General features: G+C 44.8%; 1 protein-coding gene across 3 annotated transcripts in view; it reads right to left on the reverse strand.

Moving 5' to 3' along the window:
• The window catches only part of LMF1 (lipase maturation factor 1), a 207722-nt gene that overhangs the window by 169165 nt on the left and 25906 nt on the right, over nucleotides 1-12651 (reverse strand). The window lies entirely within an intron of this gene.

Consider the following 12651-nt stretch of genomic DNA (forward strand, 5'->3'; position numbering starts at 1 on the left):
CACTGTGCCTTAACCAAGTAGCAACCTCTCGCTCTTACGTAGCGGCTTTACATAAAGGCCTGGAAGCACCTTGGGGAAAGCCTTATCCCCATCTGATGTCAAGGGAAACAGGAGGTGGAAGATGCGGTTAATGCGCAGCAGGCAAGTGGGACCACGGCCCCAGCTCGTCTCCCTCCCCACCGCTCGCACAGCCTGCCCCCGCCCCGCGACAGGGACGTACCCCTGGGGACGGACCACCTCCTTCAGGCGTTAAGCCTTCTGCTGAGCGAGGAGAGGAGCCACTTTTGTTCTTTCTGAGACGATAAAGTACGGCATCACGCCCCTTCCTCTTCCCCTCCTGGCTGGCACACCTGCGGCTCGCGGGCCGGCACCCTCTGCGGCTTTGCTACCTGCAGTTCTCCTGCCATTCAAGGGTTTTTTTCCTAGAGGGATTATAACTTGGACAGATAATTTTGGCATGCATGCAGGCACCCCCCCACACACAAAAGAATATGAAAATACAAGAGAGTTGCAATAAAAGCACCAACTGTTCTGAATCAAGGCACGAGAGCCAAGATACAGCAGAGATTTCAGCGCTGGAAATTGCAGGGTGGAATTTGCTTTGAAATCCTGACACTTATCTCTTTTGACTAACATAAAATATGTACCTTGGCTCACGCTCACTTCCTATATATGACTGGGAAGAGGATGGCTTAACACTGCGGTTTCACCCAGTTTAGAACCGGAAAAGAAACCCATGAGAAAATTATTTCGCTAGACTAAAAATAAATAAATGGATCCAATTTTTTAAGAGTTGAAGGGAACATGGTAGATGCAATGAGGAGGTGGTCAGAAGTATTTGGCTAGGTAGCATTGTCCTTAAACCAAAACCGATAACAAAACTGTCAGACTCAAGCGCCAGTATGGTATTTAAGAAAATAAGGACATCCCACCCAGCAGCGTGCTGAAGCACACAGGGCTCAGCAGGAAGCAGATGCGTCAGCTTCGACTTCCGTGCAAAGATGCCACAAATCATATAAAAAACACACAAGATATTTCAACTCCCAGTTGCCGCAGTAAATTCCTTACAGCCAAAGAAGATGCTTTGGGGATAGTAAGAAAACTGGCAGCTCCAAGGCCCGAGCTCCCTGAGGCGGTATCTTTGAGACACCACTTTTTTCTGCACGCCCTCTCTTTTGGTTCAGATTTTGCATATTTGCTCTTGGAATGATTTTACCCAAAATCTGAAGTTCAGACGATGCTCAAGAATGCAGTCAAATCCCATTAAGTTTACAAAGATAGAGGTTTTAAATGATGCTAAGTCATTAAACATTTTCTTCACACAAATCAGTCAGTTTGCTCACATTTAAATCCAGGGAGAGGCAAGGAAATGCAGTTTTTCTGGTTGCTACTAAGCCTACAGATTTGATCTTAATTCAGCTTTGAGGTGCTGCACAGCTCCATTTTTTTGCATGCAAACACACAGTAACGCAAGCACGCTTTTTACTATAATAAGTCCAATTGCTTTCTAAATTTCTCCATACTAAGTCTCTCTGAACTATGACGCACTTTTTTCTAATTTAAAGATGGCAAGACAAAAAGGACTTGCAACAATTTCAAAAATGTTGACTTCATCTGTTCCAGATCCAGAAATCTGTCCAAACTGGTGCGTTCCCACGAATAATCTCCATTTCAAGGAAACGACATTTCTGGACAAAGGAACTTGAAGAAGAAATCCATAGACAGCTCCATTCATGTGGTCACTCACTTTTGCATCAATTTCTGCAAAGACAGTGAAGAGTGACAGCTTGTTCCCCGCTCCGGGGAGATCAAGGAGCCCAGCACTTAGAGGAAGATCAAACTTGACCTCTGGCTCTCACTCCATTACCCAACGCCAGTACTTCTACCGGTCTTTATATGTGGCGTGAACACAGAAAATGCAATAAACTTCAAAATACAGACTTGTGAAGAAACATACAGGCTTCAAAAAGGGACTCTGCCAGCACAAATACATTAACCTCTTTAGCCCTCAGTAGCATCGAACAGTCAAATAAATACCCTTAAAAAGATGACTTAAAGAAGAAAAAAAAAAAGAAACCCCTACACACTACTCCTCCTCCTCGTCCTCCCAGCAACAAAAAGGAGACAAAAAGAATAGATGAGAGCACACTAGGATACGTGTCCTGAAACCGGCCCTTTGTTTTATTGGTCAAGTCACTGGATTAATACTGGTTTTTAATGCACGGCCAAAAAAAGTTAGTACCAGATACAACTGGGCAGGAATACTACAGCGTTGTTCTTCCTTCCAAAACGCCATTTCCATTGCAATGCTGTTACTGCTCCCTCCACATCCGCGTTGGAGCAGTTGGGATTTTGCCCAGAGACATTCAGGGTATGGTGCAGTTCTGCTGATGACTCTCCAGACAAATTGCTTTTTGAGTCCTATGACTTATTAAAAAAGACAAAAGATCTAGATTATTTAACCTGACCCAAATGGCAGTGCATTTCTGTTCATCAAGCATTCCTGAAGGAAAGCATCCAAAATCTATGGACTTCCACTCAAACTTCCATGCTCCAGATCAAATCCAGAATAAAGGAAGGATGAAGAATATCCCAATAGAGTTGGATTCCTTAAAAAGGGCCCATACTCTTGCTGACCTTCCCTCAGAAGTCCACACACAAGTTTCTTTTGCTGCCTAGAGATGCCAAGTCCCAAGACCTCAACGCTTTCATTTGTAATTCTACTATACACCTTGGGAACATCCAACAAGGCCCACCATCCCCAAGAATGGTGCTCCGAAACTTTACGTTCAGAGCCGTAATCATCCTCTATAAATTACTGCCGTAAAACTTTTGCGATGTATATCAGGTCAGAAAAAGGGCATTTGAATGGTTAACCAGACAGCTAACTCAGATGCACGTTAGAAATGACAGTGTGGTTAACGAAAAATAAAAACGGCAGCAGTTCCTTGGATGTCCTTCAGTTTATTATTATTATTATTCAGGCATTATTCTGCACATCAAGGTTTATTTAACTTCAGAAAAATAGAAAAATAAAAATAAAACTTGTTCTCCCATGCCAGACTTGAACTTTTGATCGAAGCATGCCTTGAAGACAACTCTGCCCATCTCTCATCCTCCTTCCATCAAAAGCCTGGCGATATCACAATGAATTTAAACAGCGCCTTGCTGAGAAGTGTCAGCCTGTTGAAGCCAGCACTGTCATGGAGCTAATCCATTGTTTTCACTGGATTCTCCCCGACTTGTCTTTCTCACTAAAAAGCAGAAAAAAACTTTACTATCTATCTCCCACTTTTGAGGTGTATTACGCTTTTACGTTGGCCTTCTGGCTTGCAAGACACATTCACCAGAACTGACCGCTTTCTAAAAGGTAAAACCAAGTAGATGGGCTACGCCTGGGCTGTGCTGCCTCTTGGCATTTATCACATACTGCAGGGACAACACGGGTGCCATTATTCCTGCTCGGCAGCTCGCAGCAGCACGCTCAAGACCCTTCACACACAGTAACACATAGGTGAGCGCTACGGCCGGAAAGAGGGTACTATTCAGAAGCAGAAAAACCAGCAGTAACCCATAAATGAGGTGAGGACGTAACACAAAGCTGATGTCCTCTGTAATTGCCTAAACGCTTAATAAAATCCTATTTCAAAAAGTTGTCTGAGTTTTGCTTTTAAAAATAGAGCAAAAGGAAAAAATAATCGCATAGTACAGTATTAACAGGAACAATTTTGTGGCTACTGTATGAGGCTAGCCTTGCTGAAAGACTTTGTTCCAGTTTTGCAGAGGGGAAATTCACACTTTTGTGCAATTAAATAGGAACAACCAAAAGAGGGAGAAGCAACAACTCCCAACAGTCAGTACCACCGCTGCAACCTCTTGTTAACCCACAACGTGAGCAAGGTCAGAGCGGTCGTACCTGCCTGGTTACCTTTCGGAAACCCCTCTGTGCTGTAGGACACGGATGGTAGCTCTGCAGATGGCACTCGCGCCCACGCCGCACCTCCCCGTCCCTCCTCACTGCCGAACCGGTCCCGAATCCGAGCACACCCAGCGTTACAGCAGGGCTGGGCAGGTGGAGCTCCGCTTTTCGGAATGATGCACAAACCTGAGGATCTTATCGCTGGGGTCATTAAAATTCCCACAGGCTTTTCTGAAGGAGTGGGGAAATTAATCACCGTCTCCCAGCCACACTCCGACTGGGTAATTACATCTGACCTCCTTAAACCCCCCAAACAAGTGGACGTTGTGTTCAGGTTACCCGGTCTCACTCTGCACCGTCCCTGTGCGCTCTTAGACAGTGCTAAACCTCAACCCGAAGCGGTAGCAGCCTTTTGGTGGTGGGCAGCATTTCCCCTTGCCTACAGTGAGTTTGGAACAAGCTTTTTTCTTTGGCAAAAGCAATGCCTTCTTTTTTTACACAAACAAGTAGCAATCAGTCCAAGCTGGGATGTTTGGACATAAGTCAAATCCTGCTCAAAAATTTGAGCGTGATCAGAGCCAGTGCCATTGTTCAGATACACCTCTCTATGAAAAGGCTACTATAAAGATTTTTATTTTTTTTTAAAGAAGGGAGCTGGCACTTTTATTAACCCTAGCCTTGTTTTTGCTTTTGCACAGGAAGCTGCAACTGGGAACACTGCACGAAGTCACAAGTTTAACGGAAAGGCTTAACACAAATCCAACGTAAGCTCAGAATAGCAGATAACGGAGACGCTAATGCAAGATAAGGAGAACAAGTGCTGGCTTTATAATGCACACAAGTGAACTCAGTGCTAGTACCAAACTGTTCAGGTATATCTGTGAATAGGTGCACCTTTACCTACTTACAGCAATTAAAGTTAATCGAACTGCATTGTCTTTCTCCCAGTACAAAGATGCCCAGATTTAAAATAAATACCCACGTATACAAATTTTATCTTGTTAGAATCTTGTTAAAAGGATAAAAATCTAAGCAGACATTAATACCATTGCAGTAAGCACATTAAATCCTTTCCTTATAAAGGAGGAAAAGCACTCAAAAGGGGAGAACGCATTTCAGGAGAAAATGCGGAGGTTATGAAGCTTTGAATACAATACCCTTGCTATTTGCACACAGATTTGCAAAAACAGAAGCTATAATTATAATTGCAAATTACTACACCTGCTCCAGCCAAACTGGGCATCGCAGCTCGATCCGCGTGATAGCATCCAAGCGCTCGCCAGAGACGCAGCGCTCGCGTGCAAGCCCAACGCCGACCGAACAACGGGGCTGCCTGTCGCCACTGCTGGCAAAGACGGAGGCTTCTGCATCCTCGTGCAGGCTGTGCCCATTTTTGAAGCACACACTGAACAAAATACTCTGTAATCCACTGCATCCCAAGACCCATACATGACATCTGTGCTACCAGACCTTCAAGACCTCTTTTTTTTTTTTTTTTTTTCCCCATTGTATCTTTAATTCCTGCAGTTTTCTCCCCACAACGCAGGTTTTCAGGCAGACTGGACACATCGCTAATAAAAACACACACTCATTTTGCATTTCCACCATACCTTTAATGCTGAGGTTTCAAAGGGATGCAGCACTTCAGCTACCTCGCAGAGCACGAACGGCACTCACATCACGTGTGGGCACCCTGCCATACTGCTGCATCTCCACGACTGCTCACTGTAACGACTTCAGACAGGCTTTTGGCTTTTATGCCGTTATATGCCGGCTGCAGGAGGACCAATAACAACAAATCCGTAATAGGGGGAGAACATCCTTGACCTAGTCCAAAGTCCAGGCACTGACTGTCCATCGACACCTTTTGTGAATTATGTGAACTGGAACAGTAAACCTACCCGTAACTGATGCCATGCACTGCATTTCTGCTCCACCAAGAGCTAATAGCTTAGTTTAAGCACCGCAGACTGTAATAGGAGGTAAGTCTCTTGGCCACACCAACAACATTATGTCTGCCTTCTAATTGTGGCCAATGTTTTTCCAAACTATGGAAGACAAGGATTCAACTTCTCTGCTTTAAAACTAATATTGGAGGAAATTTCATTTAACTTAACTCTGGCAATGCATTAAGGCAACAGCCTTAATCAAGGAGAGCTCCGCTCTTGCTAGCCACCCAGTCCAACTCGCCTTTTTCTGAGGAAAGTCTCTGCCTGCAAGAAGCATTTTTGTTTGTTTCCTTTTTATTAAGGCTAGGACAAAAGTCAGTCACAAGAGCTGTGGAGAAACAATTTGCTTAGGGAAAGGGTTTCCCAGTTTCTGCAAGACCAGCGTTCCCATTCCACCCACTTACATTCCTGTATTAAGAGAAAATAAAATCACATCCGCAGGCCGGTCATCGGTTACACAGGTCGGCGTCCAGGCAACATGGCAAACAGCTGAAAGAAAATTACTTGCACGGAAAGGTCTTGTTTGAAGAAGTTACGTGCTCATTCCAGCACCATTTACATCAGTCCTTGGTAAGAAGTATTTTATCCCTTAAAATCATTTGCATAATTGCCGCAATCAAAAGGCACTACTTTACAGTAATAACTTTAATGGCAGATTTTTCCTTAAACATTCTTTTAAAAAGGTACCTCCCAAGGTTGGTGCATCCACATGCCGGTAAAAATAAAGACAGGAGGTGACAGTCAGGAAACACACGGTGCAGAGAAGGACCAGTTGCTTTTTAGTTTGTGCTTTGTTTATGGAAAATCACTTCATGATGCTCAAAATGCACCCCAGAACCTAAATCTTTGTCACTTAAACAGCAAGCTAGTTGGTACATTGGCAACTGCATGGGTTTTTTCTATTAATTTTGATATTTACTATCTGTAATCTTATTAGGGGGGAATCTGGCTTCTTTGCAGGCTATAACAAGGTCTTGTAAGTGAGAGTCTGTGTCTCACTCTTCAACTTGCCTTCCCTGATTATAGGTTAGCAATGAAAAACATAAAGCCTGACACGTGCATTCAGTACGTACATCAGTGACTCCCTGGGTGAGGTATCGTTACTTTGGGGATGTACCGTTAACACATGGACAGTCATTTCAGCAGCCAGGCAACAAAGAAAACTACCAGCAAAACATTAAATATAGCTTATAAGTTTTGTATTATTTCATGCCTTCAGTTCAGTAGTTACAGACATCTACAAACAGGCAAGCTACTGTGCCAAAAATATATAAATATAAAAAAAGAACTGGAAGTCCCTTCTCCAAAGACCCTGTGGTTTCAGAAGGAGACATAGCAGGAAGCCTGGACAAGCAGCCAGGCGCACGGACGGGGAGGGAATACGTACAAAGTTGATAGTTGCTCAGCACTTTTGAGGCATGGGACTCGCTACGGTAATTTTCTTACCAAGTAGGAGCTCTGGCCTGCTTTTCTCAGCTGCATGGCGATTTGAGCACAAGAACACAAAGATAATGGCTACAGGGCTTCAGTAGCATTGTGAAGTTCATTTTTAAGATGGGCAAGAACCACTGGCCCAGTTTTGAATATAAAACACGGACTTAGTGTAAAGAAGCCAAGATCCAATGGGAAGTTAGCAGCAGAAGCCAGCCGGGATTTCCACCCTCCAGCTCCTGTGTGCTATCCCGAGGTTTGTGTCCTCCAGATAACACAGCCTAATTTCAAACCCCGGGGTGCTCCGCCAATGCAGCTGCCTCACCAGCTTGATGCTGGGATGCTCCTCATGGGAAGCTCAACCAGGGCCCCGGGAGCATCATGGCTTTGTCCAAGCGGGCTCCACGCCACATCTGTAGGGCAGCTCCTTCCCCGGGCGGCATCAGCAGAGGACTTTGGGGAAACACTTCCACTGAATTGAGGTTCTCAAACGAGTCAGGCCTGAATGAAGGCATGTTGCCCTTTAATGCAGGTCTAATTACATTAAAACAAAATGCTTTCGTGAACATGGAGAAAGGCTGGGGAGAGAATCAGACAAGCTATAAATTAAAGCAGAGGATATGAATACCATGCAAGCTGCAGTGTTAGGGTTAACGTGGGTCTGGAAACAGTTTAGTGAAAACCTGGTGTGGCTAGGGGCCAGCTCCAAGTTTAGTTGCTTTGGGCTAATCGTTTCCTTCAGGCAGGCTACTCTAGCACACTAATAGGTTTTAATAAAAACTTCCAATTGGGCCAGTAAACCCCTCATTAAGCTGTTTTTAAAGCATGAATTTAAGAGCGGCGAGGGTAAAAGGTCACGAGGAGTATTTAATTCACAACGGCTGGCAAAAGGTGCTGTTGTGATTGAAAACACCAGAGTTCAAGTGTCCAGGGCCACATAAACATCCGACTCTGTCACTAGACCTGGTTAAGTGACAGCTTGAAAAATAGATTTAATAAGACAGAGAGAAAAGTTTCCCACTCTTACACGAGAAATAGGAACAGCAGATCACAATATTAGCCAGGAACAGGAACAGTCGGTAAGCAGCCCCGTCCCTCCCATCTCAGCGTGGGGGGAGGATGAATAAATAGCAGCCTATGGCCATCTGGGTGTTCAACCCCGCAGCGATTCCCAGGGGCTTGCTGGGACGCTCACGCCGCAGCTCTGCGGTCTCTTGCTGTGAACAGAACAAAGTTCCTCGGGAATGACACAGACCAACCCATCCTCCACGTCCCGCTGCCAGTGTCTCTCCCACACGCCATCTGTACAGCGATCTCCCGGAGTAACAAGTGCCACCGGGTGCTAGCATGATGCTTACGTGCTGCCATGCGAAAAAGCAAACCTCTGCCAGTGAATTCTCTTGCACTTGGGCAACCTCACAACCACGCAGACGCTGCAGATGGGTCTGCAGGAATCGACGGGTTAGCTCTGGGCACAGTTCAGCCCAGACATATCCCCATCTCAGTATGCTTTTAAGCTAAGCTTTGGACCTGTGCTAGTGAAGTTTGACCTTAGTCTTTTCAACTTACTCTCATTTTCTTTTGTGACTGCAGTGCTGCTCGCTAGTATAGCGCAACTAATATGAAAACTTCGCCCCTTCCTTGGAAACATGCACTCACAAAGGAGAAACATCTCAATCTTGTAGAGCAAAAGCCAGAACCCCAGCTGTGCACTCTAACATTTCATTTTATGTCAATGCACATCTAAAATTCAAGATCCCTGAAGACCTTTTAAAAGAAAATCCTCCTCGGAACAATTTGCATTGAAGTAAAGAGTGAGGATTTAACAAGTAATGGAGAATTACATACACTCGGCTCTCAACTTTTTATTCTACTTCTAATCAAAACACACTTCATCTTAAATTCTGAGATGATAGATGCAATACAAAATTTGGGGGCAGGCATGGGTATGAACTAAATTATTTGCTTATTCTATGTTTACAGATAATGGAAAAAAACTAGGAGTTTAATTCAACCTTCAGTGATTGTCTTCTCTCCATACCAAAATTAACAAGAAAGTTTACCGTAGGAGGAAAAAAAAAAATCTCTTACTTTTAAAATATGATTCTAATTCTAGCCATACAGTTGGACTGCAAAGAGTGCAGAAGCAAGGCGCTCTGGAACGATCCCCAAGGAAACATTTGCTTTGGCTCCAAATAGGACACTTTTGTGCATCAAGAATCAAATAAGATCAGCTGCTTCTCAATCCTTTCTGTTTAATGATCCCATTGATAGCCAAAAGGTAAACAGACGCATTTCTGTCTTTTCTGCATGTTCCTTGCTGGGAATCCAGCTTGCTGCTCCAAGAGGTATCCGACAGCTATGGAGGCAACAACGTGGAGTCAGAATCTCCCTGGACATCCCTGGACAGTTGCGTCATCTTCCCACACCACACCTGGATTTCTACTCTACAGAGAGACGTGCCTGTCCATTACAACTCACGTGATCTTTGCAGCCTTTCTGCAGCTCTGCTTGGCTCTCCGCTGTTGTCTCATTCGACCAGTATCTCAGGACATACCTCGGGCTGTCAAACTGTCTTCTGAATATCTGGGGCTTCTTAACACAATAATAAGGCAGAACAGAAGAAAGAGGACAAGAAAGCCTGTAAAAGAGCATCACCTTTTTCAAAGCCTCTGTTAGAACAGAGATAATAAATCTCTATATTAAGTCAGGCTTCCACTGAAAAAAAGAAGTCCTTGGGGGTATCTCAGCCAGAAGCATCATCAGGAACTACTGCTCTAGGAGAGCACACCCTGGCTGAGAAAGGGTCAGAAACAGCAAAGCTGTCAACACCACAAATCTGTTGAAGCAGCTTTGGTCTCATTCTAAGCAGGGACAAAAGATGTCCTGAATTTTAAAGAAGGATAAAATAACAAGTTGACCTCGCTGGTTCTTTCTAGTCCCAGCACCACAGCTGCAACCTTCAGAGAGAGGGAGACCTGCCATTTCTGGGGCTGAGCCAGGACCAAGGGTGCTGAGAGAGGCCAGCTGGCTCGTGGTGGCATGCACAGGTCACCAAGGCACCTAGAAAGGGGCTCGAACAGAGAGGGCCATGGAGGAAAGCCCTTGGGACAGCAAAGCTCAAGGAGGAGATTTAGGCTGAGGATGAAGTTGCCACGGAAGCTCAGCTCTCCAGGAGCTGCCTGGCTGCTGGCCCTGCAGGTGTGCTCCACCGAGGACAGGCGGCACATCCATCCACCCATCCATCCCCGAGACTCCCGGCAGCCTCAGCTCCAGCTAGGAAGCACCAAAGCAATCCAGCATACTCCAGCCAACAAGCAGTCCCACCAGAGTACAGTCCACGCTCAACAACCAGAGCACTGCACTGCCAAAAGCAGGGAAGGAACGGGGCCATCAAGTCGGGCGCTCCCGTCTCCTGGCAGGGAGCCTTGCACGCCTGAGCTGTGCCTATCCACGGGGAGGGACCCGATGTAAAACCGCTGCGCGCTCACTGAAACACGCCACGCTACATCTAAAGCCAAATTTATACCCGAATAACAATAAATAAAGCCAAGAAGTTATTACAGCTTGGCTAATTTCAGAACAGCACTAACCCCCAGGCTGACGCCCGCTCCAGGACTTGCATTGCAGAGCACCTCTTCACCTTTCAAAGATAAATAGTCCAACGTGGCTGGTGCTTTGCACTGTGAAAGCTCTTGCACGGCTGTTTCATAGTTCATTCCCTGAAGTGAGGAGTGTTTTTAATAACTGTTACCTGACAGGAGCAAGAGCAAAGAGCAAAACCTGTGGCAATACCAGTTGATCCCATTTGGCCTAACAGCTTGTTGTTATTTCCAGACTCTGGAGTTCTTTAAAATTCATAGGGACAGCCTGCAGTTTTAATAGAGGCTACCAAAATCCATCCTAAGATGGATCAAAAAAAGCACACTTCCTGGAGGGGAATAGGAAACAGTCAGCATTTACAAAGATCTCTCCAGGAATTTTTTTTTTTTTTTTTTTTTTTTTAGATCTTGCTTTGAAGTAGATGCTACCAAAGAATAAGGCTTCCAGAGCTCAGCAATATTTAATGTACTTCTACAGCAATGGATGACAATGTTGTTGTTTCAGCTATATTATAACAAAAATATTGTGGTTTTCCTGTATTCTAACAAAAGTAACTCAAGATTTACATCTCATTCATCTTATTCAGAAGTAGCCCTTAAGCCAAAAACAAGGAAGGGAGAGACCCTACTGCGTACAAAGGACTTCAGTAATCCTCATAGGGTGGCTATCCAGTTGGGACATAAAGAAAGGCCAAAGAAAGATAAAACACCACTTGCGAAAAGCAGTTTTTCTACAGCCATCAGTGAGAGTTTAAAACACATACAGAAGGTAACTCGAGTTAAAACTAAGATGGGTGTCCTCACTAACCCAACAAAAGTCTGGATTCATATTGTAAAGTCCAGCTCGTTAAAATACCCAGATCCAAGGTGAAAGTATTATCTAAACCACACGGGAGTGGAAACAATTCTCCGTACTCCTCTGCTTCTCCACTTGGTGAAGCACCATCTCAGGGACCCCACAGACACTAAAACAGTTCGTTCACTTACAACTGATTAAAACGATCAATTGGTAAACAAGGAGACCGATGCAATTCCCTGAAGGAGAAGGCGGAGGCATGCTTGCTCATTACTTTTGCAAGCCTCCATAATACACAGACACAAATGGACTTTAACTATTCTTGTGCCTTATATTAGAATAACCAAATTTCTATTTGTGACTGGCTACTGACAACTTGGGAATACGAATCCCCTTTTCATCCACGCAGTGATGAAGCATCCTTCTCCACCCATCCATCCAACAGCACGAGCACCAGGCTGAAAGGATGAGAAGACACGGCCAAATAGGCTGTTTTAAGACATTATGCCACGGCAGTACTTCCCAGAAAATCAGAAGCACACTAGCGGTTTTCCTCATATTTCCACAGAGAGAAAGAGGTTTTCTACCGGGATTTCTAACCTTCTGTTTAGACTCCAGCTGTGGGTTGGAGTACTTAATGCTGAAAAAAACCCAACCTGTGCAAAGCACTAATCAACCTTCCACATCTCCAAGGGAGTAACGTCTGCACCACACACCAGTGGGAAAGCAGATGATACGAGTAAGAGGTTCTTGAAGTTCATACAAATCACCAGTGGAAAAGGAATTGGAATTTAGGAGGAACACGTTCCCTCCCAGGGGACGTCCTTCGGACCTCACTTTGCTTGGTTGCCTCAGGCTTATCTAACTATTCATCTTTAATGTCACCCTCCAAATGATGCTGTTGGTACTTACACAACCCTTCCACCAAGTCTCCTTCAATCTCAATTTACAGAA

The sequence above is a fragment of the Mycteria americana genome, chromosome 12, assembly GCF_035582795.1.
Source record: "Mycteria americana isolate JAX WOST 10 ecotype Jacksonville Zoo and Gardens chromosome 12, USCA_MyAme_1.0, whole genome shotgun sequence".
Classification (NCBI taxonomy): Eukaryota; Metazoa; Chordata; class Aves; order Ciconiiformes; family Ciconiidae; genus Mycteria; species Mycteria americana.